This window comes from Rattus norvegicus, chromosome 1 (genome assembly GCF_036323735.1).
Source record: "Rattus norvegicus strain BN/NHsdMcwi chromosome 1, GRCr8, whole genome shotgun sequence".
NCBI classification, from domain to species: domain Eukaryota; kingdom Metazoa; phylum Chordata; class Mammalia; order Rodentia; family Muridae; genus Rattus; species Rattus norvegicus.
In genome coordinates, this window is record NC_086019.1 from 249,434,468 (window position 1) to 249,457,394 (window position 22,927).

The window sequence follows — 22,927 nt, forward strand, 5'->3', positions numbered from 1 at the left end:
GAGCTAAATCCCCAGCCCAAGGTTTGTTTTAATATATAAGGTTTGACCATATGAGTTTGATTTTTGGGGACTCACATGGTTAAAGAGAGAAAGCCAATTACCCTGTAAGTTGCTCTTTGACCTCCACATGTCTGCTGTGGAGTGCACATACCCCCTCAACAGATAGATAAATAAATGTAAAGGGGAAAAAGCCAACAAACCTTCTATTTTTTTTTCTTTTTTTCGGAGCTGGGGACCGAACCCAGGGCCTTGCGGTTGCTAGGCAAGCGCTCTACCACTGAGCTAAATCCCCAGCCCACAACAAACCTTCTAATAGTGTGTTCCCAATGGAGAAAATACAGTGACATGATTGTGGGATTTGGAACTTAACAACTGTTGTTGGGATAGACAGAGTTCACAGAGTATTTATCCATAGTAAGAGATTAAGGTACAAAAATCAATAAAGTAGGAGTGGAGGGCTTCATGTAAGAAGGGAGGTGTTAGAGCGAAATTAGTTAGACCAAACAAAGAGTAAATTTGGTCACAATTGGATCATAAAAGCCGGCAAACGGAAGATGGCCCAGTATTCACTCATCAGACTGCAGTTACTGAACAAAGTGCGGGCCAAACACGGGTTTAGATGCAGAGGCTACACCAGGAGACAAATAAAGTCCCTTCACTTTGGGGGCTTATCTTCTAGGGTTGCAGGAGGCAGACAGTAAACAATAGAGCATACGTGTGCGCAGTGAACTGTGCCCAGAAGAAAACGTAGACAAGGCATGGCAGAGGTGACGTCCTGTGGCAGGTTCTGGGTCACACGTTCTAGGCAGAGGGACCAGGAGCTACAAAGTCCTAAAGAGAAGTGATATGTGTAAGAAACAAGAACTGCAGCATAGCTCGGGAGGAGTCAGAGCCAAGGGATAGAATCTAGGTCCTCGGGGGGCCTCACGATAGGCCCTGGCTCGTATTCACAGAGAAACAAACATCCCAGCAGATGCTGAGCACAGAAGTGGTTTGGCCCAGTCTGTGTTTTAATAGGATCACTCTGGAGAGAGACTGGCTAGTGAAGCAGGGCAGAGATGAGGGGAGGTCCCCAGCAGTAGGTGGTCACAGGAGAAATCTTGAGAAACAAATGCATTGTATCTATTTTGAAGACGGAGGCTGTAAAACTTCTCAATTGGATTTGAACCACAAAGAGAGACAGAAGCTTGACTTGGAAGATTTGGCATATTCTGAGAAACTGGAAGGATAGAGTTACTTTGAGACTATAATAGGAAGAAGGAGTTTGGGTGGGAAGACGAAATGCTGTTCTCGATATGTTTAGTCCAGGCTACTGTCTTTCCACGCGGATGTGATAAAGTTCCTGACAGGAGCAACTTCAGGCAAAAAGCATTTCTTTGAGCTCACTCACAGTTTAGGAGATGTAGACTGACTTGATGGGAAAGCAATGGTGGAGGGGCCTGCATGGTCTAGGAGGCTTGTGGCATAGCTTCCTCAGCTCTCCCCAAGTCAGGAAGCAGAGGGCAGTTAACCAGGCCCCTCATCCGCTTACCACTTGCAGTCAGGCCCTACTTCTTAAAAGTTCTCCCACCTCCCAACATGATACCACCAACTGGAATCCAAGTCTTCAAACCCATGAAGGAACTCATGGGGGAAGTTTTAGTCAAACCACAGCAGACATCAATTTTAATATGAAGATAGCAGAGACAGCACGAAGATGTATGCAGAAATCTGGAGCAGGTGGGAGAACACTGAACTAGAGATAATAATTTGGGTAATGTGGAAACATTTAAGTTCAGTGAACCTGGATTATCTGCAATGAAACTAGTTGAGAAAAACCAAGGAAGTAGGTATAGATAAAAAAGCAGAGAGGTTTGGGGCATTGAGCCTTGGAATATTCCAGAAGGTCAGCCCTAACCCCATATGTATGTATTGGGAGTGTGGAGGGGAGGATAAACTAAGGGAGTATGTTGTGTCCTGGGGTGCCAAGCAGAGTGCTAGGAGGAGGGGAATGGGGGAGGAGGAGGAAGAGGAGGAGGAGGAGGAGGAGGAAGAGGAAGAGGAAGAGGAAGAGGAAGAGGAAGAGGAAGAAGAGAGAAATAATGATGATGGGGTCTGGCTTTTCTGATGCTGATGGATCAAAATTAGGTGAAACTGGGGGATTAGTATGGTATCTAGAACCGTAGAGGTCACTAGGTTAGTATGGCATTTAGAACTGTGGTGGTCACTAAGTGGCCTTTGTAAGACACTTGGTGGAGATTCTCTATGGAGATGGTCCTGTTGCTCTATTTCCCTCATTTCTGCCAAAAAAAGTTTCCTTTGTCCAAGAACTAAGAATTTTTGACATTTCAAAAACTTGGTTAAGACATGGTTCCTCAAAGGAAGTTTCAAAATCTGGTGTCAGAAGAAGAGGAAATGAGCTCTGGGCATTCAGTACCAACAGATGTCCACTTTGGCGCAGACAGTCTGTTGTGCTATCTGTCAGAACCTATCTGTGCTCCTGCCATCAACTACGTGTGAAATCATTTAGGATGGAAGCTCTTACAGGAAGGTTTACAGTTCTGTGGTGTTCATGGGCACTAGATTATACCATTTTCTGTGAAAGCAGTATATCAGCCTTCAGGACAAGCCAGTCCAGTTTATCCATGACCATGGCATGCCCTGTGATCAACTGAGGTTCTCTTTTCCCACAGAGAAAATGGTTCTCAGATATCCTTAGGGTTACAGATGTTCTCCCCCTAGTCAAAAGTCATCCCTCACAGGCCATTCTTTGATTCACCTGTTGGGATTTCCCTGATTTTTTTTTTTTAAAAAGTGTGTGCATGCACAATAAGCTACAGTACATGTGTGAAGGGTAGAGGACCACTTCCTGGAGTTGATACTCTCCTTCCGCCTTGCTGAAACAGGATTCTCTTGAAGTTTCTGCAGTACTTTGTACTCCAGTCCCACTGGTCCCTGAGCTCCTAGGCATTCTCCTGTCTCTGTTTCCTGTCTTGCATAGGGATGCTGGGGTTACAGATGCACATATGCCATCAAGGCTTTTAATGTTGGTTTTGGAAATCAAACGCAGGCCATCAGGTCTGCACAGAAGACCTGGAAAATAATATAGTTTTGGGTTGGTCCATTTTAAGTAGACAATTTTGTATGTCAAAATTAAATGATTGGCATTTCTTATGAGTTGTCCTATTAACATACAGATTTTCAAGGTATCAAGGCAAATATTGCAGTTTTCTCCCCTGGTATAGTCTGAAAGTACTTCCTGTGACTCCCAAGCACTCAAACAGAGCAGTTGCTGTGTGGGTTAGCGTCAGGGTGCGTGGGTTAGCGTCAGGGTGCATGGGTGGCCCGTGCTGTGAGCAGCACCTCTTGAGCTATGCAGCACGCAACCTGCACCAGGCCCTTTACTTTTTCTATGAGGCTAAAATCTGCTGTTAAATCAAAACCTACCAATTAATGCTTTGAATACCATCCTGATCGCTGGTTATTGACCCGTGTTCCAGAGCTGTTCCAGAGCTGAGGGAGAGGAAGTCTCAGTGGCTAAAGACTGTGGGAAGAATTTGAATGTCCCCATCATATGGCAGCCCGGTCAGTTGCAACAGTGAGCCACTGTGTTCACGTGTCACAGGGAAGCATGTCACAGGGAAGCGTTTCTGCTGTTCTTTTTCTTTTCGTTTCTTAACAATCAGCACCACTGAAGAGACAGGAAAATGAACATTCTCAAGTTGGCAAAAGTGTAAGTTGAACTTTTCTGAATGGTAGTTTGTCTGTAATTATCTAAGGCATGAAGATTGTTATTATCCTGACCCTGACCCTACAAAAATTGTCCAAGAAAGCTCTCCAGAGTGCGTGCATAAATGTTCCCTGGGGACATGTGCTGGCACGCTGTCTGCAAGAGTGACAGAGGGAAATAACCTAGCATATTCAGCGGAGATCAGGAGAAAGGGTTGTGAGCCTAAAGGAAAATACTGTAATGAGGACCAGGTTATCAAAGTGAGCAGTCAAGACCTTGACTATAAAATAATTTCCTTGACATAAAATATGCACAGAAAGAAGACCAAAAGGATGAAAATACTGAAACAGATTGTTTATATAGATTTTATTTTTCTTTTTGATATTTTTTGCACCTTCTGAATTTTAACAAGCATATATTATTTTTTCTGCTAAAAGAAATACTAAGTGCCACTTAGAAATAGCTTTCATTTAAGGTAATCAGAAAGTACTAATTTACTAGTAAAAATTAATCAGAGTTAAAAGGATTATAGAAGGGGTCAGGGATTTAGCTCAGTGGTAGAGCGCTTGCCTAGCAAGCACAAGGCCCTGGGTTCAATCCTCAGCTCCGGAAAAATAAAAAAAAGGATTATAGAAAACTTGATGACTTGCTTATTAGCCTTACCTTCAACTATTTGTGTAACTTTTCTACCAGCCCACAAACATGCAGTCTCTCCCTGAGAGTTAGTATCATCATAGAATATCAAGAGCTTAGCTATGAACCATTCAGAAAATTATTCTAGAAACGAGAAGCAAATACATCTGGATTTGAATGAAGACGAAAAGCAGTAAAGGAACCGAAATGATGGAATCAAAGAGGTTGGCTCAGAAAGTCTTGTGTTTTGATGCAATGCATCTGTGAGAAGGGCAGGGCTGTCCAGAAGCAGGTTTCTAATTCTTTTACTATCAAGGCTGTGGACTATTGGGAAAAAGTCACATATTTAAAACCACCACAACAAAAATAACTGGCAAAGTCATAGTCAGATTGGCAGCAGCCACCTGGAGTCTCCTGCCCAGAGCAGCGGCTCCACCGAAGGACACAGGGATCGAGTGACTGTTTAGGGCAGAGCAGACCTTGGCATCACTTAATTCAGAGTCTCCAGGAGGTTTAATTTGATAGATAGTTGGGATATTTTTCCTTAAAAAAATCAGTATCTCATGTCAGAGCAATGCAAGTGTATAGCTTAGACTCGAGTGGACGGAGTGGGCAGTGACCTGCAGTCTCCCCTCCTACCTCTGCCTCCCGACCAGGGCTGCCTTTAGCCTTTGCACAGGGTCGTCTGACATGTGCGTCTGTTCAGCGTCAGCTGAGGTAGCTGCTGCTTTCCTGTCAGACAGCCAAACCTTTCACCCTCCAAGCCATCTCCCGGCAGCGATGGACAGGTCTGAGGTAGGCTAGCATTCCCTGCCTACGTCAGCATCTGAGTAAGTCTTCCTTCCCCCGTAGGTTTCCTTTCCTGTGCTGCCTGTATCCCACTGCCATCAGTAAGGCCAGCTTCTCTGCGTGCCTAGTTGGCTCTTCTGTTTGGAACTGTTTTTTTTTTCCCTCCTAAGCCAAGTTAAATCCACATTTAGTTTAATTTCGATGGTCAGTAACGTAACAGGTGTCTTATCCTCCCTCTGTGGCTTTGGTTTTGTTCTATGTTTTACTTTTCCCATTCTCTTCTTGTCTGTTCACTTTTGAAATCTCCCCTCTGAGTCTTTTGTCCTGTTTAGTTTCAGCTGGCTGCTCTTTTGTCATTCCCTGTCCGCTGGCCTCTAGCCCATGTTGACTCTCGCACTAAACGTCTCTTCCTCTTTCTAGGTTCCCAGCCTCATCTGGGTGGGGCCCCCTTCAGCAACTGCTGAAAGCAGGCGAGCACGGGAGGGAAGATGCGGTGGAAGCGCCTGCATCTCTTAGGGTCTCCTGTCACAGCGCTCCCACCCACCCTCTGCTTCCAGAAAGGATGTAAAAGTCTTGGTCGTTTGTTTTGTTTTCTAGTCTTTTATGTGCTAGGAGTTTATGGTGATGTGTTTTGGCAGAAGTTAGCTCCTGTCCCCTGTGATCCACCCATTTTGTGATTTGTGTATTGTGTGGGAGCATTTGTTCCCTCCCAATCAGAAATTCCCATCTTTCAGTTCTGGAAATTTCTCTCATCTCTGATTTCTTCCCTTTGCTTTCTGTGTTCACAAAGCCTTCTGAGTCACAGCTGTGCTCTGTTTCGTCGTGGTGCTCACACACATGTGTTTACCTTCTAGGATATTTCCTTGACTTTATGATCAACGTTTTTTTTGCTAACTTTTTTTTCTTTTATTGAAAATAGATTTTTTTATTCACTTTGCATCCCGACCTCTGACCCCTCCCCTCCCCAGGCCTGTCCCTCCTCACCTCCGAGTTCCACCCTCACAAATCCCAACCCCCATTACTCCGTCTCCTACTCCTCAGACGAGGGGGAAGGCCCCCTTGGGTGCTACCATATCTAGGGACATCCTCTCTGTAGGCCTAACAGCATGCTCTCCTACTGAGGCCCAACCAGGTAGTTCAGTTAGGGGGGAGGGATCCAGTGGCAGGCAACTGAGTCAGAGCTAGTCTTCACTGCACTTGTTAGGGACACACATGAAGACAAGTTGAACATTTGCCCCAAATCTGTAGGCCTAGGTCCAGCCACTGTGTGTTCTTGGGTTGGTGGTTCAGTCTCTGGGAGTGCCCTCATGGGCCCAGGTTAGTTGACTCTGTAGGTCTTCTTGTGGTGTCCTTGACCCCTCTGACTCGCTCAATTCTATGCCTTACTACTTCACAAGAAACCCTGAGCTCCACCCGATGGTTGGCTGTGGGTCTCTGCATCTGTTTCCATCAGCTGTGAATGGAGCCTCTCAGGAGACAGTTCTGCTAGGCTCCTGTCTGCAAGCACAGCAGAGTAGCATTAACAGTGTCAGGGGTTGGCTGTCTCACAGGGGATGGGGCTCAAGTTGGGGCAGTTGCTGGTTGGCCATTCCCTCAGCCTCTGCTCCATTTTTATCCCTGTGCATCTTATAGGCAGAACACATTTTGGGGTGAAGGTTTTGTGAGTGGCTTGATGTCCCCCTTTCTCCACTGGAAGTCCTATCTGGCTAGAAGAGATTCCACTTCAGTCTCTACATCCCCCACTGGTAGCAGTCTCAGCTAGGGTCACCCCCGCAGACTCCCTGTAGCCTTCCCCATCCTAGAATTCCAGCTTGTCTCAGAGATCCCCCATCCCCCCCACCCATTTCCATTCTCACTCCCAGTCCTCTCTCAGATCAGTATTTTGGTTATTTTTGGATACATTTCTAAAAGTTTGGCTTTATTTTCTGAGGCCTTAAACAAAAGCACACTCTTTCTGCTCTCACAGACTCATAGTGACTGTGACTGACTTCTTTCTTGCTTGCTTTGTTTCTAAGTATGTTTTATTTCTGTAGATTTCTGCTTTTGACTTTGAAGACTTTTTCTCATTCTTCTTTAGTCTTTGCTCAATATATTGGATGTACCACCACCCATGATTTATATGCACCATAGAGAATATATCAATTTTTACATTAGTTTTCTTATCATCATGACCAAACACCCAACAGAAAGGCAGCTCAGAGGAGGAGGAGCTCATTTTGGCTCACAGTTCAGAGGAATAAAGTTGTGGGAAAGCATGGGAGACACAGCTTGGTCTTTGGTCTGGGCCAGCAAGCAGAGGAAGGAGAACACCAGGGCTCAGACTTTCCCTTATTCAACCTGAGCTCAGAGCTGAGAAGCTGGAATCATCCATGCTCGGGGTGGGTCTCTGGAAATGACAGATCTGTGGCCCCAGTCAAGTTGGCCATGAAAATTAACCCTTACAGTGCCTAACCAGTCAAACTCACAGTTCAATTTCTTTTTCTGGTTGGTTTTTCTACTGAATTCTTAAAAAGCTTTCCTCACTCTGCCTGGTTATCTCACAAAGCTAGAAAAATTCTGTCTTTTCCAAGTTACATTCCCTTCCTGTTGTCAGAGTTAGTTTTTCCCTCTGTACTACAGAGAGCCTCCGCCATATGTAAATCCCTTTCCCAAGGGTGGGGCCCTCAGATACTTGAAGTGATGCTGTCTTGGCTCTTCCTTGTGTGCCATTTCCTAACCTCAAGACACCTAAAACTAACTCTTTCCCTGAGCACTTTGTTGCGTTTTTTTTTTTTTTTTCTTTTCTTTTTTTCGGAGCTGGGGACCGAACTCAGGGTCTTGCGCTTGCTAGGCAAGCGCTCTACCACTGAGCTAAATCCCCAACCCACTTTGTTGCGTTTTAAATATGAAATGTCCCCCTTGGCTTCAGGTGAGGGGCATTGGCTTCCAGCTTAGGAGCTTTGGGAAGTAACTGAGTTCTAATCAAATGGCTACTCTCTTGTTGGACATCTGATATGGTGGCACTATAGGGAGGCAGTGAAAGTAGGTGGTAGGAGCCTTGTTGTAAGATTAGCTCACTGTGGCCCTCAGGTGCTCTATCTTGTCCTGTTCCTCCTCTTATATTCTTCTCTTTCTACCCCCTGCCCGCCATACGGTGGGAACCTCCCTACATGTCCTGTTGCCAGGATGTTCTGCCCCAGCTCCTGGAGCCAAATAGTCATGTGATTCCTCTGAAACTGAACCAGAGACAAGTCTCCCTTCTCTTAAGTTGTGTTCGACTTGGTCACCATGGGGTACCTGACTAACACAGCCGCTCTAAGTGAATAGACACCTTTGGAGAGAGCTTCAGTCCATCTCCTGGCTGCAAAGGTCTCACTTGGTGTGTGTCTACATCTTATTATGGCTTTGCTTTGAAAGAAAGCCTTGAACAAGTCTCTCTAAGTGTTCTCTGCTTTTGGCCAGCTAGGAACTTTCACATATCTGCGTTCCTGGCTTCAGTGCATTCCTCACACATTCTAATTGCTGGAACTCTTATTTCACATGCTCTCCAAATTAGGGGTGTGTGTGTGCGCGCGCGCGCGCGCGCGCGCGTGTGTGTGTGTGTGTGTGTGTGTGATCCTTGTTGGCTATTGCTTTTGTTCTTTTGGGTTTTGTTCTTTTCTTTTGAGTCTCTTTTCTAATTAATCACAAGTGAAAGTGTCAAGTCTATTTGAAAAATGGAAAAAAAATCTTGTTAATGTAAAGTGAATAAATAAAACTATCAGATGTATATTTGAGAATAAAACCACAACATAAACAGGCACTTCCCAGACATCATATTACACACTCAGTTTAATCTGTTATTAATTTGCCCTCTACAACAACCTTTTGACATGAGAGCTATCGTTATACCCATTTCATAGATGAGGAATTAAGGCCGGTGTTGTACAACTAGGAGGGTGGAGGGTGTGATGCAGACCTAGTACCACAGCCCACTTTGTGCTATAACCTGGAAAAGCCAAGCTCTCCCCTTACATGTTCTGCTAATGATAGCTGACACCTCTGATCCATCTTGCCCAGTGAGACGTTCTCTATGTTTCCCTTCAGAACATGATAAAGGTAAAAGCATTTATTTTACAGATCCACATTGACATCTTAGTGTTAATTTGTATAGCCCTTTATATGTCAACAAATGCATGGCCCAATGCCTGATACTGAGTACAGGTCAAGCAATCAGATATCTTCAGGTCAGAGCAAACACAGTATGGATGAGGATGTGAGTGATCTGGGGAAGTTCTCTGACTTCAATACCTTTTAGAACTGTTTATCCCCATACTAAACTCTCCATAGGCTTTTTGTGTTTGTGGGTTTGCTCTCTGTATTTTTTCCCTTCTTTGTTGTTAGTGTTCTCAATAGAATATTTAGAGACATGAATTGTGCCTGAAACTCTTTGCATATGGGGCAGAGTAAGAAGAAGTTGCCTCGGGCATTTCCAAGGGACAGGAACAAAGCCCTGCTTGATCCAGGCCATGGCTGCATGTATTTGAAGACTTTTGAGCCAAGGTGTGGGGTCCAGCTGCAGGGTCATCTGGGAATTACAGCCTTGGTTTGTGTCCAAGTTACTGGGGCAGAGGAATTGTTCCCAGGGATTCTGGAAAAGAATTCAGACTCTTGGGGAATGTAGTGAAGAGAAACCAGTGGGAGAAGTCACCCTACCAATTTCATCCGAATTTAAGGTTAAGCTCTGGATCTGAGGGTGGCATTGAAAGATGGGCGGGGACCTGGGTACCAGACAGGATGTTGGTTGTACACCCCATTATATACTGGGCAATGGATTTGGAACCTCCCAAAGGAGAGATAAATCCCAGACATTGAGCACATGTGAGCAGCTAGTTTCAGATGCCTTCTAGCTAATGGAAGAAAACGATCATATATATTCCAGGAATTAGATGAGACTGATCCTTAAAGGACAAACTTACCATCTTCTGTAGGACAGGGTAGAGCTGGCTAAGACCAAATGAAGGACAGATGGCTGATGGGAATTCTGTGAGTTGCAGCTGCTTGCATTCTTGGGGTCTTGGTCCCTCCTGTGTTTTCAGTCACTTGATTTAGAATATGCTGGTCTGCCCTGACAACCACCCTGAAGCTCTAGAGAGCTATGGAGGATGAATGCTAACTGGTGGCCTTCTCTCTCCATCCCGCTAATCCCAAAGAAGGTTGTCCATATGGAGTATTCCATCACGCAGGAGCATCCTCATAGCCAGGCGGTGTCTCCTGCCTAGAGTCCCAGTACCTAAGATGCTGAGGCAGGAGGCTGGTGAGGCCAAGACCAGCCAGGGAAGAGTAGGACGGTCAAGCCTACAGCCCGAGGTCATTCCCTGGGATCCTCGTGGTGGAAGGAGAAAATCAACTTTGCAAAAGTTATCTCCACGCTAATGCCTACATACAACACATAAAACACAAACTAATTAACTAGATGAATACAATAAAAAAACACCAAAACATCTAGACTGGGCTACACAATGAGGTCCCGCCACAGGCAAGGGAAGAGCCCTTGTGATGTAGGGTCTGTTAATTCCTTTGCACGGTTTTCTGAGAGCAGAACTGAACCCTCCTCGGTTCCTGCGCTGTCTTCTTTCTGTTTCTACTTTATTTTGTAGACTATCTCCTTTTTGTTTCACTTTCAAAGTCAGATATTGACAAACTGTGTGGGTCTTGCAGGGTGTGGCAAGACCCAGAGACCATGTCATAGAAGGAGGAACTTGTCAAAAGAGGTAGTAAAAAATGGATGTGGCTGCTGTTAACAAGGAAGCACTAAGCAAACATTGCCAACTTGTTCCTGGTCATTCAGAAAGTGTTAACTATTTCAAGAGCTGCTCACGTGAACTTGGCAAAAAACAAAAACAAAAACAAAACAAAAAAACAAAAAAACCCAACAAAAAACAACAAAACAAAACAAAACAAAACAAAAAAAAACAATCTAATGCTGGAGGGCCACTGAAGAAAGTTCTTTATTGGTGACAGGAGGGTAGGTGATGGTGGGCTAGGAAGATGTGAAGGCAAGTGGCCACACCCACGTCTCCTCAGTGACTCTGCCCTTCTGTTCATCTCACCTCTGTGTTCTCCTCCTTTGCTGTCTCTCCATTTCCCAACAGCCTTTCTGTTCTTTTACCAAGTTCTGGATTGATTAGCTAGAATTCTAAGGCTGCTTTTCAACTTCTGGTCTCCAGGACCACAAATGTCTCCGGTTTTAAAATTCTTCAGAGACAGTAGCTCCTTGGGGACAAAGGCTCTAGGCAGATGTCTGGGATAAGCACACGGGGATGCAACTACACATTTGGTTGAATTGATACTCAGCCCCACATGGGCTGGGCTCATTCCTCTGCTTTAGCATCAGGATTTGTGTGTGTGTGTGTGTGTGTGTGTGTGTGTGTGTGTGTGTGTGTGTGTGTGTAAATACTGTGTCTTACGGAGTTTATTTGAAAAATCCAAGAAGAGAGCAAACACACACACATTTTTTGAGGTAGTCAGGACAATCAAAATGTGACGTTTTATGAATATTTCTGCTCTCGTACCACATTTTCACTCCCTGGACCCGGTTTCACCTTGAAAATGTGCTGATTCACAATGATTTGTATAATGGGGGGGGGTGGTCATCATTTACTGTGGGGGAACCAAAAACAGAGACTTTGTCTGTGATTTCCCAAGGTCATCCTCACTGGATTCACGTGAGACTCCAGCAGTGTCTCTGGCCAGCACATCAAAGAAAACAGGCAAAACTGTCCCTGGAGTTGAGAGCTAACACGCAAGCAGTCTTGGCTATTTCCTTTCTGTAGGCTGCCGCCTCCCTCCTGTCTGGCGTGAGTGACACGCGTGTTGCAGCTTGCTGCAATCCTTTTTTTTTTCCCAGGCTCTCTTTTGCACGCTCCCATATTAACTATAGAACAATCAAACAGTCCAGTTTGTATATCATATCTTCTATTTTAGGACTTGACATTGGCCTAGAAAATTCAGCTAAGTATTGTTGAACTTCTTAGTTCATAGGTATTCAGAAAAAAAAAAAAAAACAATACCCGTTTATATTTTTCCTGGCATTTGGTGGTAGGAAAAAAATGTTTGAATTTATTTTAAGGACAAATCACATGGCAAAAAAACCCCAAAAAACAAATATTTGTGGTTGCTTTGGGAACTTAGTTTCTTAGATATTCCCGATTGTGGAAGGAAAGGAACAGATGTGGAGATCTTTGCAAAAATAATGGTTTCTAGTAAACTGTTGTTATCTGATTCTGATAACTATATCCTGCCTTCCTGAGGGAGGAATGGACTTGGATGCTTTAGATAACAAATTCTTGTTTATTTTTCAGAAAGGAAAAGAGGAGGTAATCTGATGGTTTGATGTCATAGATGAAAGGAAAATGGAGACAGGAGATCCTGTGTCTTATAGTCCTGGGTGCTTCTTGAAACTGCCTGCCACTTAGTGATACGGCCCTGCTGCTCACAAGCACAGCTGGCGTGGGGCATACATACTTTATGGAGCTATGAAAAGCCACCTAGGGATTGGTTGTCAGTATGCTTAGCACCAGTTCTCTCTCGCAGCTCTTCGCCCTTGCCAACCTCAGAGACCTGGAGACTCCTATGAGCCCTGTGCTTTTGTGTAGAGTGCTACCGGCAGGGTTCGGTGACCTGGAAAGGACACTCTGACTGTCCCTCAGTCCTTGAGGGTCCCAGGAAGTAGCAGTTCTGGAGGGCAATAGCAGTGTGACCTTCCAAATTACACAGTGCCTGGGTCTTGCTTTTCCCTCAGCACACATTTAGTGTAGAGCTGGACCCCTTAGACAGTAAGGAGGCACCACTGGCCCCAGCATCCTTTGCCCCACTAAGTCAGAAAACAATGAATAAAGAGAGGAACAGGTTACCTGCTGGGAGAGGAAGTTGGACTGGCAGCTGGCAGGGTAGGTAGCAGCAGGGTGTAAGCTTAGTGTCTGCAAAGTTTCAGGGTTCAACCCACTGCATGCACTCCAGCAGACCCAGATGATAATGGAGGAGTGTGAATGTGAGGAGAAGGCATGGGGATGACTGACCCATGCAGAGTCAGCAGCACAGGTAAAGGCTCGAACGCTGTATGTTGGAGTCTGAAGAAGAGCTACCATTTGATGAGGGCACAGCAGCAGCAGCAGCAGCAGCAGCAGTGCACAGGACCAAGCAGCTACTGCCCATCCCCTTCATCTTCCCATGGTCCTGAGAACTAAGCTCCTCTGAGAATGTTTTTCTCTCTATGTCCCTTGCTGCCACCACTAGACAACTTCTCAATAGCATTCAACAAGGTCCTTGCTTCTGGGCTAACTCCACTAACTTCTGTGGGGGAAACAAAAGAATAGGAAAGAAGGAAAGAAGCAAGGAAAGAAGGAAGGAAAGAAGGAAAGAAGTCAAACAGGGAGCCAGGCATTCAGATGAACCTGCCTTCAGAGCCTGGGCTTGTTTCTTACTAGACAGGCAGTGTCAGTGTCAGGCAGGTAGCTTGACTTCTCTAAGCCAAGTAACTTAATTTCACTGAGTATTGGGTTTTTGTTTTTGTTTTACCTGCAAAATAACTTTGTTATCTATCCCTAGCTTAAAGCTTTAAGTGATGTCATGGATACAGGCCTGGCCCATAGTTATCCTTGACTCTAGCAGCAGTTTCTAGACTAGTCTATTTTGGCCAAGATATAAAGTCACAGGAAGTAAGATTGAGCCCAAAGCCAAACCTGCCACTTCTGAAGCAGAAACCACTAGTTGGGGTTTCTCAGAAGATGCCTGTGTAAACCAGTTATACTTGACCAAAGGAAGCTGTAGGTAGATGTGCAGACTGGAAAAGAGAAGAGTTAAATGTGCGTCAGTTTTGCCTAGTAACAAAAGCATAGAATCCCAGAGTAAACCAAGCTTGGGCTCCATTTCCCACTCTCTACTTAACATCATTGAATGCCTTTGTGAACCTTCTGATCTTAGGAGTGCCTAAGAGAGGCAGCCGCTGCAGTGGTGAGGTTTCCCTGAACAGAGCCTAGTGAGCAGCAAGCACACAGGACACTGAGGCAGGAGGATGGCAAATATTACACAGTGTGATGCTACACACATTGCCTAGGGAGACAGGAGAGTACTTAAGGCTGGATGCTGGAGAAGCAGCTGGATTTCTCTGAGGGCCCGAGCCTGTCTTCTGCCCCATGCCCTCCTACACTCCTTCCCAGGCGCTGCTTCAGTCTCTGCTCTCACTTCCCTTGGGCCAATCTGCCCCCCCCCCCTTCCCATGGTGACTCCAAACTTTGTTCTCCCTGTTCACCTCAGCTGTAGCCAGGTTTTGGTAGGAGACTGGCAGAATTCGTTTTTATTGTAAAATCTCCAGGGATCTTTTCCTCTAACTTTGCCAATTGAATTGACTATGAAAAGAGCAAGAAATAACGGAGGATGGGGGTCATAGCCCAGGACACAATATCAGCTTGAAAAGGGTCCGAAGGACAAGCATAGAGGAGAAGGGAGCAGGAGGGAAGGTCTGCATGTCCCCGCCCTCCCTGCTATGTCCTCTGTCTCCGTCTGGGAAAGTGAACCTTGGTTTTTAGAACCTGGTACTCCAAGAAAATGCAGCTCAGGACTGGGACTCACCAAGCCCAGGTCTGCTGAGTTCTGGCCCCCGAAGCTTTCTGTCAAAAGGAAAAGCTTAGTTCTGTAAGCACCAAATCCAGTGAGGAAAAGCACCAGACATTTGATGTCTGTTCCCTGTGTGTCTGTGTAGTGTAAGTGTGAGTGCATATGCATGTGCATGTGTGTGTACAGAGGACAGACATTGACATTAGGGTTATTTTCTTTATTATTACCCTGTTATTTACCATTTTAAAAACAGGTTAACACCTCTTTTTGACCCCAGAGCACAAGTGATTGGCTAGACTGGCTAGCTGTTAGGTTTTGGGGTTCTCCACCTCCCTCACATCTCCCCAGTAGTAGGGTTGTAGATGAGTCCCACCAAGCCCAACATGGTCCCTGGAGATCCAGATTCAGGTCCTCAGCCCTCCTCAAAGGTAGATAGATTTAAGGAGAGAGAGAGAGAGAGAGAGAGAGAGAGAGAGAGAGAGAGAGAGAGAGAGAGAGAAAGAAAGAGAGAGAGAGAAGAGAGAGTGAGTGTCAGTCAAGGTAATGTTTATCTGAGTGAAAACCTGGAGGAATGAGGTTGGCAGTTCTTGCCAGGGCTTTGGTGAGACTACAGAGGAAGAAGGACAAGGACATGGTGTGTAGATGATCCATGCCAGGCAAGAAGGTGCTGGGGTCACACAGCTTCTTCATGAGTTACAAAGCTGAGACAAGCAGACAGGCTGCCCCCAGGTTTTGCTCATTAGATACACTATTACTACAAAGATCTTTTCATATTAGTGTTATTTCTAAAGCTACTTATTTGTAATGGAATAAAACACTGTTTGCCTCATAGGAATTTGAAAATATTAAATAAAAATTTAAAGATGTCACAAATGTTGCAAATCACACAAAAGGCTTCACTTTCCCATTGTCTTTTGAGACAGAGTCATGAAAATTCTGAAACACAGTAACTTCATCTGGTTATTAATGAGAAATCCAATATTAAACATGGGGAAATTTCTTAATTGTCCTTGCAGATCTCTTTTGTAAGGCAAGGGAAGATGTTAGTGGCCTCCTTTAACTTAATTTTAATTCAGAAGAAAGATATATCCAAGGAGGTAGAAGAAATGACTAGGCCATTTAGACATTAGGAAACATAAGGTGTCCAAACACATGGCCTCAACTATATGTGTCTGTGTGTGGTACATGCACATGTGTGTGCATGTGTGGAGGCCACATCCCTATCAGGTTTCCTCTTCTGTCATTCTTCACCTTTTAAGATTTATTTTAATTTGATGTATATGGGGGTCATGTGCACTCAAGTGTGGGTGTCTATACAGGCCATTAGAAGGCATGGACCCTCTGAAGCTGGACTTACAGGAGGTTGCGAGCCCCCTGAGTTGTGGGGGCTGGGAATTAAACTTAGGTCTTCTGCAAGAGCAGTGAATGCTCTTAACTCCTGAGGTATCTCTCCAGGCCCAGACGATATCTTAGTTTTTGAGACAAGGCCTTTTACTAAACAAAGAGGTTTGAGGCTAGAGTGACTGGGCTGCCAGCACCTAGGATCTGCCTGTTTTCAGTGCTAGCATTACAGGTATATGCCACTAGACCCAGGCGAATTGCAAGTTCATATTCATCTTAGGCTTCACAATGAGTTCAAGGCCAGTCTGGGTACCCCAATACTCTGTCCCAAGCCTCTTCATCTGTAAAATAAGGAAAGAACAAACACATGATGCCTTCATGTACTCAGTTCTTATGAGGATCCTTTCACACATGCCACATCATGGTGGACATCGATGGCATGAACATATGTGGGAGCGGGCCACTGAGTTCAGGGCCAGCCTGGTCTTTAGAGGGAGTTCCAGGAAGGCCAAGGCTATACAGAGAAACCCTGCCTCAAAACAAAACAAACAAAAAGATCAACAACAATGACAACAATAACAAAAACCACAGGGAATCTGTGGTCCAAGTTCAGGCTCCTTATAACAATGCTATCATGAGGACTGTGGAGGTCCATGTGAGACCTACCCTAATTCCTTCTAAGAACAGGGTGCCCATTGCTTGATCTCCCAGTAGGTCTCACCTGTTAAAGGTTCTGACAGCTCTCGTGTTGTCACGCCGGGGACCACACTCCCAACACTGGATGACCAACTGAAGCCAAACCATAGCAGTAACTGTGACATTTAAAAATAGGGTCTGTGTGGTAAGGAAAGGAGATAGAGAGTGGTTGATCAGAATGTTTGAAAGCTAGGAGGATTCTTTCCAGCATCACTTGGGCTATGTATTTGCGGAAGATGAGGCATCTCTGGATGGTGAGTTGTTTTGGTCTGGTAGAAGCATGAGCAGGAGAAGGACACAGAGTGAGGATAAAGGCTGCAGAGGAAGTGGAGCTTCAGGATGATCTCACTTTGATCTAGGAAGATGCATTCCTCTCAGTACAGTGTTAGCATGCATCATTGTTCTACAGTGCTTTCTGTTGCCATGATAAACACCGTACCACAAGCAACTTGGGCGGAAAGGGTTTATTTCCCTTCCCTTCCAGGTCACAGTCTGTCACTGAGGAAAGTTAGTCAGGGACTCAAGGCAGAAACCATGGAGTAACCAAGGCTGCTTCCTGGTTTGCTCCTTAGCTCATTCTGGTTTGCTCATGCTCAGTTAGCAGTTAGCCTTCTTCCACAGCCTAGACCCTCCTGCTTATACATTGTACAGTGGGATGGGCCCTCCTGCATCAACCAACAGTCAAGACCATGCCCCACAGACATAGGGTCTGATATAGGTAGCTCTTCGGTCTAGGTTCCCTCTTCTTGCATGACTTTTAACCAGCACAATAATTAAGTGTGGGGGGAAGGGCACTAGTGGGAAGGCCAGAGGACAACCTTTTTCTCAGGGCTTATTCTCTCCTTCACCATGGGTTGTGATCACCCTCAGGCCTTCAGTGTGCAGATGTGCATTGACAGGCTGCACCCCCTCAGCAGCCCAGTGGTTGATGGTTCCAAACAAATGTTCAGGGATTATGTATGCTCTTTAAATTCTAAGACTGTGTGATGTACATCACAGAAATGGAAGAGAATAGATTCAGAAGGCCTCCCCATGAGCTTGATATTTGGGAAAATATGGAAATGAATAGAGAAGACCCATTACCACGTGGAAAAGAAACATCTAATCCTTGGAAACTGGCCTGTGTTCCATCAAATCGGCTTGTAACAAATTACCATAATATGGGGGACCTGCAAGAAGGTGATTAATAAATTTGGCTGTCTCTCATAGAAACAGTATATTTCATTTCAACAGGAAATGGAAAAGGTTTTTAGTTATAAGAATTTCAAACAGAAACCAGGGCGGTAAACAGACTCGTGGGCGGTTACTCATGGCCCGAGCTTGTCAGTACCGGAGGACTTCCTTTCTCCTTGCAGTCTTTTCTGGCAACGTTGTCGCTGTTGGGACTGGAAGGAGCAAACCTATAGAGTCTGGAATGTTTCTGTCAGTACTTCAGTCTGAGGAAGGCCTACTGCAGTTTCCTTCTTGGTGTGCTTTAAAGTGAGGTGGAGAAATATGGATTGGAGAAGGAGCCACAGGACTTCCCAGTTAGCTCATGCTGACAAAAGGATTGAAGTCCACAAGGTTCTGTCTTTTTTCCTGCGTGGTTCATTTATCAATGATTGGGATAAAAGCCTAGAAAGCACAGGTAGCAAATTGGCCAACAACATGAAGCTTTCAGTGAGACTGCAATATATTACAGGAAGAAATGAGATACCTGTAGGTTGGAGAGTTGGGCTAAGGAGAGAAGCTGACATTTAAGTGAGTACACGAGGTGAGAATCCTGAGTTGATCACTTGTCCGGAGAGGGGGGGAAAGATCTGAAGGTTATTACAGATTCAAATATCTGAAATGCATAGTCACATTGGTGGTAATTTTCAGTTTATAGATAATAAGGTGTAAAAACCACAACTAAATGACCTTTAGTCACAGAAGCCAGATGGTTAACAGGTGGTTAACGAATTGGAGAGCACACACCAGAGTGTCATTAAGGTGGCATATAATCTGAAAGTCATGATTCATGAACTGGGCTTTTTTTTTTTTTTTTGTTTGTTTGGAGGACAGGACACTTGAGGCACACATACTTGCTACCTTTGAAGTCTTGAAACGATGATGTAAAATGAACACACTCTTAAGTTGTTTGATGGTCTAGTGCTGGGTCAGTTTGGTGGAAGTTAGAAGGAAACTAAACTTGGGCCAAGACCAGAGCTTCCTAACAGTTACAGGTGTCTACTGTTGGCCTGGCTGACTATGAAATACTGTGTGTCCCATGAGGAAGAAGTTACTATAGAGGTTGGAACCGTCTCTTGGGAATTCTGCAGCAGCAGTTAGACCAGGTCCCACTAGCGTTCATTAGAATCACCTGGGGAGGTTAAGTATGACCATAGCCTGACCTCTGCACCGAGAGCCCAGTGCTCGGGAAAGGACTGGGACAATCCCTGGATGATTCTTCTCTGCAGTCAGTGCTGGGAATCTGCTGAAGGGCGGGGAGTCAACTCCAAGGATCCTTTCCACGTCAAAGGAGATAACTGTCATTCGTAAGCTATTCTTAAAGTCTGAATGGGGGAAAGCCTCCCCATGACAGTAAATCCAGGTAACCCTTGAGCTCAGGGGAGAACAGAAGAGGCTAAAAGAGCCAGAGTCTAACAGAGAGAACCCAGAAAGGGTACCTACCAGTTTGACTAACTACTAGAGTGAAGCTGGGTTTGATGGTACAGAACGAGCTGAACAGAAGATGTGCATGTCGTCCTGGGAATTTCATTGGATGTGAGCCTTGCAGTTTTACAACCAGGACGGTGCTGGGGAAACGGAGCCCTCCATGAGAGGGCCCCATAGGCTCAGAAGAGGGCAGTGCAGAGAGTTTCCCTGTCCTAGTGACTTCCCTTGCAGAATGAACATGTGTTATGTAGCTGTCTGAGAGCATCACTCTGGTGTGATATGCTGCCCCAAGGCCGAGACACCATGTTCCTTGCAGCTGTTTATGCCAATCCAGGAGCCGTGAGTACTGCTTGGACCAGCTCACTTCCTGCCAGCAGGCTGTTTGTGGTTCACAGGCTTCAGCCGATGCCTTTCACACTGTTCCCTCCCAACCACAGATGAAGACCCCAAGGTGATTTGAAGCTCTTTACTTTGAAGAGCTTCTTGTACCTCCTCACCCAATACTTCAGCCTTTCTGCCACTTTGAGGAACAATACTCGAAGTGACTTCAGTAAGCTAGCTGGCTCTGGGGAAGGGAATGGCTGCATTTTAAAAGTAAGCTAGTGATGTCTGAGGAAATTACCTAATAAGGAACTGATTTAGAGGCATGCTGCCCTTACAAACCCTCACAATTTCTTCTTCTAAAAGGAGAAGTATGAGAGCGGGTTGGGACTGCTTACAAAAATAGGGTAGAGAAAACCCTTTCTGAAACCACAGGAGAGGACCCGTACTGTGCTTCAAAACATAGAGTGTGAATTCAGCAGTCTTTACCAACTGCACTTCTGAAGGGTTTCAGAAGCCCTCCCTACCTTTCTGCATTCGCTCTCTCTCTCCCTCTCGTCCCTCTCCTCCTCCCTCTCCTTCTTCCTCTCTCCCTCTCCCTCCCTTTTCCCACCTGTCTCTGTCTAGGTTTATGCAGCTCTTTCTAGGTAGTACCTTTCCACAGCATACAGGCATTAACTTGGGGTGGCTATGATGTACTATAAACCAGTTAGTTTTCAAAGTATGGTCTCTAGAGCAGTGTCACCATCATCACCTGGAAACTTGTCAGAAATGTGGATTCTTTGACTTCACCTCTGGCTTGTTGAATAGAAAACCCTAAGGATCTGGCAGCCACTGCTTGCCCAAGCCTTTTGATGTGCCTGGTGCAGGGTGATGGCTGAGAGCTGCATTTTACGACTTCGTCTTCAGAGAGGGCTCCTTAGAAGCTCTCCATCTCACATAGATCTGAACCAGGTAAGCTATAAGCAAAAGACCATTCCATCCTGATCTCTGAGCTGGGTTAGAGAGCGGAGTTCACATTTGCTTGATAAAGGAGCTCATGAGATCAGAGATGGGGGAAAATAGGAAGAGTGGAATCAGAAGAACAAAGTGGTGACCAGTCCAGTTAATTCACCTTCTTAACAAAATTAGAACGCCAGTACCAAAGTCTCTGAAATGACTAACACAGAGCTGGTTGCAGAGGGATTTGACATGGTATGAACTGGAGTTTTAAATACATTGTATTCTTTTCACCTCAGCTCTGTGCTGACAGGACAACAGAAATGTTGAATTTTAAGGAACTGATTTGAGAGGCTGGCAGTTAGGAATACTTATTGCTCTTCCCGAGGACCTGGGTTCCGTTCCCAGCACCCACATGACTGTTCACAATTTTCTGTAACTACAGTTCCAGGGGATCTGGATCACCCCTTGCTGTCCTCTGGGTCAAGGTACATGACATGCGGTACACAGATGCACATGCAGGCAAAACACCCATACACATAAAATAAAAATAAATCTAAAATAGGAAGGGATTTGGTTGCTGCCATGTTAACCACTTTGAGTTTCATAGTAAGGAGTCGCAGAGGTGGAAATGTACAAAGGAAGCCATCAGGCGTGCTGATCTTAGTAATAACCACATCAGCGATAACAGCAACAGCAAACACAGTGGCTCCAAGCAGTGTGCGTGTGCTTGGCCCTGGGATAGAGCAGGGTAAGCGGTCATGATTCTCTAAGCAGTGAGGATGAAACTCAGCACCGTGCACATGCCGATCAAGAACTTCAGTTCTGACCTCCATCCCCGGTCATGCCCTTGACCGGTTTCCTGTTTCCTCAGTTTCCCATTTTCCTTGACAAGTAACTCCCAGTTGTGGTTGCAAGTTCGATACCCCAGGGAGTCATTAAAATATGCCCAGGTTGAGGACCTAGCCTCAATCTAATTCAGTTATTTTGGGTGGGACCCCAGAGTTGGTGTTTTCCTAAAGTTCTTGCATGAACCTATTGTACATAAGAATGGGGAAAGATTGCTTCAGAGACACATCTACCCACGAAAGTACAGAATTGCCTATGTGCTGTGAAGAAGTTTAGAGTGCTGTGCAGGGTTTGGAGGTGGAACAACTGAAGAATGTTTGAGGAGGCAATTTTCAGTTTGAATCTCGAGGGAAGAGTAGACAACAGTTAAGTAAAGAGGGGGGAGGGATGATGTTCCAGGCACATTGGCAGGGGCAACTTGGTGATTCGAGGCCTGAGAGGCGACAGTGAAGGAATCATGGTAACAATGACAGAGGCTAGAGCCTGGGGTGGCTAAGCATAGACCCGTGGCTGCATCAAGCTCCTTGTTCTGTTTTTCCAAGAGCAGTGGGGAGCTATGAGGTGTTCTGAGAAACTGATGTATTTTGTGTGTGAAGTAACCCTTGAAAAGGGTTCATCTACAACTGGAAATCAGGCTGTTGAGAGGCAAGAGTGGACGTAGGGAATCAGGAGCTCACTCTGGGAGGGGGCTGTAGTTGGAAAAGAAAGCAGTGGAATGGTGAGGAGGGGTCCACAGCACTGGCGTCTTTGGCTACAAGAACCCTGGCATGTGGCAAAGGATGATGCAGTATCTACTGAAAGACCAACTTGTATGGCTGTGAAGAGAGAAGGGGGGACAGACAGACAGACAGACAGGGGATGGATGACTGCCCTCCTTGGTCTCTGAATGAGGGGTGGGAGTGCTCATGGAGCTGTGAATGCTCAGGGAGGAGCAAACTTGGTAGGAACAAGCCTGAATTTTTGTGTGAGGCCATGCTTGAGGTGCTTGTGGGGATTCCAAGTTGAAAGGGCAAGGGAGCAGCACAGAGACCACATTGTATCTAGACTGTAGACAGAGTATCTCCTGAACGGAGGGTGACAGTCAGCAGGACTGCACAGGTTCACTGTAATCACCCCTTTCATATAAAGCCTCCTCTGTCTTCATATCAACCGGTCAAAAAGTAAGTAATGGCTTTAACTTTTTAGTATAAAAATAGAGACTTGGAAAGATTAAGTAACTTGTTAGTAAGAGACAGGGATTGAGAGCACATTGTGTAGTCATACATAGGAGATGGCGCATTGCTACAAACACAGTCCTCAACCAGATGACTGGTCAGAGCGAAGCAGAAATAACCATGCTTGCTACGGGGGCACTCCCCTCATTACACATGGCATTTGAGTCTATTGTTGGTAATTCACTGAACAACATATCCGGTGGAGTAGATGACTAAGCCTTGG

At 45.4% G+C, this 22,927-nt stretch overlaps 1 protein-coding gene and 1 long non-coding RNA gene across 3 annotated transcripts in view; both read left to right on the forward strand.

Annotated features, from left to right (window-relative positions):
- Positions 1 to 21,334, forward strand: part of LOC120097545 (uncharacterized) — a 31,878-nt gene extending 10,544 nt beyond the window's left edge. Inside the window, exon 2 of the long non-coding RNA XR_005495063.2 lies at positions 22 to 21,334. This is a non-coding gene — a long non-coding RNA (uncharacterized LOC120097545). The remainder of the gene's footprint in view (positions 1 to 21) is intronic.
- The window catches only part of Entpd1 (ectonucleoside triphosphate diphosphohydrolase 1), a 127,501-nt gene that overhangs the window by 59,658 nt on the left and 44,916 nt on the right, over positions 1 to 22,927 (forward strand). The window lies entirely within an intron of this gene.